The sequence below is a fragment of the Carlito syrichta genome, unplaced genomic scaffold (genome assembly GCF_000164805.1).
Source record: "Carlito syrichta isolate Samal-C Ts95f unplaced genomic scaffold, Tarsius_syrichta-2.0.1 Scaffold12782, whole genome shotgun sequence".
Lineage (NCBI taxonomy): Eukaryota > Metazoa > Chordata > Mammalia > Primates > Tarsiidae > Carlito > Carlito syrichta.
The window spans coordinates 1-3,797 of NW_006956878.1; the positions used below are offsets into that span (position 1 = coordinate 1).

At 56.2% G+C, this 3,797-nt stretch overlaps 1 pseudogene; it reads left to right on the plus strand.

Annotated features, from left to right (window-relative positions):
* Positions 1-986: 986 nt before the first annotated feature.
* On the plus strand, positions 987-2,096 carry LOC103259204 (annotated as a pseudogene).
* The last annotated feature ends 1,701 nt before the right edge of the window (positions 2,097-3,797 follow it).

Sequence of the window (3,797 nt, forward strand, 5' to 3'; positions counted from 1 at the left end):
CAGCTTTATCTGGAATAGCCTAAATTAGGAAACACCCCAAATATCCATCAACAAGAAAATGAGTTTAAAACCACAAAATTCCAGTTTTTAAGTTGGCTTAAAGTTGAGGCTTGAGAAAATGGGAAACTCAATAGAGTAATGAACACCAAGTCTCCCCTGTCTGAGGAGTTACCGATCCACACGGGAGACTAAAAGATCCACGGTGTTGTTGGGTTATTACTGGAAATACCAGTATAAAGTCATGTTTTTAAATAATTTCAAACAGCATCTGTATAATATATATAAATACACACACACACCTGGGGCACATCCTGCTGCCGGATGTCACTGCCTGGCTCGCCCTTCGGTCTCTTTCATATATCTATATATATCTATATATATATATATATAGATATAGATATATATAGATATAGATATAGATATAGATATATGAAAAACCACTCCGTGAATTCCTGATTTCACAGATGTATGAGGCATGCCTGGGTGTATGCCTGTGTAAAGCACGCACACTCAGAAGCATACTTTTCCACCTCTGTCCACTGGGAAAGCTTAGAAGCAAGGACAGACCCGCAGCAACGAGCAGCCGAACTTCTGCCCCTAAGGATCCCTCTCCAGGAAAAGAACCAGAGCTGGGACAAGGAACGTGCAAGATCGACCTAGCGTAGCCTTTTGTGCCAAGAAAGAAGTTGTCCCGAGGACGATGGCGTCTCGAAGGAGACAGATCCAGTCTGTGGGCCCCCAGCTGGTGAAGTCTGAATAAACTTTGAGCACGAAAATGACAGAATTGGACCGTAATCCCTTTAGTCGGATTCCGCGAGTCCACATCTACGTTAAGTGAAAGAGAACGCTGGTCCTCCAAGAACACTGGGCCAACGGGGATGAGAAAACCATCCGGCAGCCCGGCCGGGCCGGGGGGCGTCGCCCGGCCCGCCCCGGACCCCGGCCGGGCCGCCCCGCGCTTCTCCCCGACCGGCCGGTGCGGGCAGCGGACGCCACGCATCCCTCTGCGGCGTTCCGCGTCCGCACGGGCCTTGCGGGGACGTCCGCGAACTCGCGCCCGCCGGGAGAACCCGCTCCGAGCAGCCGGGTCGAGCCCACCGCGCACGGAGAGCCGGCCGCCGAGCTCGGGAGCCGCGCGCCACCGCGGAGCAGAGGGGGCCCGGACGGCCAAGCGCGTCTTCTTCCTGCCCCCTGCTCACCTCCCGGGCCGGTGTCGCCGCCGGGCTCGCCCCTCGGTCCCGGGGACGCCCTCCGTGCCGCCGTCCTCGGCGCGGGCTGCTCGCGCAGTTCAGGCCCGGCTGGCCGGCTGCCGCGCGGCTCTGGGCACCCGGGGGTCTGCAGCACCTCGAGGGGGCACCGTGCGGCGCCCCTTTGCGCCGGGCCACTTTGTGCCGGTCGGCGGAGCCACACGCCCTTCCGACGCCTCGCCCAGCCCAGCTGCTTCCACGGAGACCCAGACATCAACCTGCGTCCCCTCCTCTTTGCCCGGGCAAGATCCTCTCCGTGGAGCTCGGGAAACAGGAGGAAAAGCACACGCCACGCAACCGCCAGCGCAAATGCTTCTCCCTGATCGGGCGCCAGCCTTGCTGCCTCTCTGCTTCCAGGGGCATCTTTTCGATTTTGCCGTCCGGCGGCAGCAGTGGGCGGGCCGGCCTGCACGGTCACCTGCTGCATCCGCGTCTTCCTCACTTACGTGCCGCTGCCGGGGCGGAAAGGCTTCCTGGGCCTGTTCCTCACGGTCAGGTTCCTGAGAGCAACTGGTTCGTGTGGGTGACACGGGTGAACCACGGCCCCATGCACACTGATCACCACCGGCACATGGACTGGGTCTCCACCCAGCTTCAGGCCACAGGCAACGTCCACAAACCGCCTTCCGCGACCGGCTCAGTGGACACCTCCACTTCCAGATTGAGCACCATCTCTTCCCCACGATGCCCCGACACAACTGCCACAAAGCGGCCCCCCTGGTGCGGTCCCTGCGTGCCCAGCACGGCACAGAGTACCAGTCCACGCCCCTGTTCTCAGCCTCTGCCGCTATCGTCCACTCACTGGAGGAGTCGGGGCAGCTCTGGCCAGAGGCCTATCTTCACCAGTAACAGCCCCACCCTGGGTGGAAGAGGAAGAGGACTCCAGCCACAGCAGAGGGAACCTTGAGGGACACAGCCACTGTGATTCTCCTACTCAGAGCCGGTGGGCATGGAAACATGAAGGCCCTGGCTCAAGCCCCTCCCTTCTGCCTTCCAGGCTCAGATCTCGCCTCAAACCCAGAAGGGTGTGGGGGCCACACACGTCCTCTGGAAGGAGGGAAGGAGCCATCAGGGCAGGGACGGAGACGCTTCTGTTGTTTATCTTTGCGAGTCTGGCCGAGGCAGGCGGTCCCTCATGGAGGGAACCAGGAGGGTGCTGGAGAAGGGGGCACCCGCTGAGCTCAGAGCCGGGAAGAGAGTTGGCACCCACGCTCCGCTCACCTGAAGGGCGGCGCTCAGTGCCTTCTCGGTCCTCACACGCCAGCCTCAGAGGGGTAAGAAAGCGGAGCCTTGGAGCCAGTTCAGGAAGCAGGCATGGGCGCTTAGAATTATGAGGCCCCGCCCGATTCAGTGCCTGGGAACTCGGCTCACCGCCCAAGGTTGAGGTGTAAGCGGTGTATGGCTCAGCCTTGCTGGGAGAAGCAAGAGCCGGAACCCGGGTGCTGGAGACATTTGGCCCTGAGGGATCCTGGCAACACTGATTTCCGTCTCTTCTGCCCAGGGTCGAGAGAGAACATTAGATCCTAGCTCTTGCTAGAACAGATGGTACAGAGAGTTGCTGGCCACTAAAAACCCCTTCATTTTTTGTGTCACCTCTTTACCCCCCAAGGAACAAAGCACTCCCAGGCCTGGGAGTCTACTTTCTGCCCACAAGCAAGGAGCAACTTAGTCTTTCCTTCTCCCTAGAAACAAACGGGGCGCCCAGTGGTATCCATTTGCTTCCCAACCTGTAACTCCAAGTTTAATAAAGTAGCAACTTTCAGGGAAAAAAAAGAAAACCATCCATTATTGCTAAGAATTCCTCACAGATTATTGGGGCAAAACGTTTCCTGTAGGGTGTTCAAGAGTGTGACTCAACCTTCGTTAGGCTTGTTGTGGAATTTGTATCAGCGATGGAAGGTATAAACTAGGAAAGCCATGGTTCTTTGTCATCATCTTCGTTCCTTGGCACACAGCTTTTTATGACACTGCATTGAAAATTTTCTTTATACTTTTTGAGGCTGGCGATTAGCTCCAGCAGGCAAGAAATGGGCAGAGGTGTTTTGCTGCAGTGAGAACTGCATGGCACTGATCCCTACTTGGGAAGTCAATGTACTAATGGTGAGTCCAAGCTGAGTTTGTGTGTGGTTTGTACCATCTTACCACCATTGCTTACTGGTAGTAGAAAAGTTGGTGATTGACCAGATTCTCAACCGGGTATTGGTGACCACACAGGAAGGATCTTCTGTTGGGAGCTGGTTCACATGCGAGCAGAACGTGCCTACCTGGCCAACAGGGCACAAGAAGCCCAACTCACACAACCACAACCGCTCCCTGGTTGTGAGCATTCTGTGCACACACAGCTGGTTCCTCATCTGAGGAAGTGCACCTTGGAGCAAACTTGCAGAGGCCTAGTGGTGCCTGTGCTCAACCTCTCCTACTGCTCTGCTGTGAGGCAGCCTTGGGCCTATGTGTATCCCTACCTGATGCATAGCATGACTTTAATGTTGCTCCTTTTATCATGTCCTTTCTTTCAAAAACTGTCGATTCCTAAGCGATGTATCATATGGG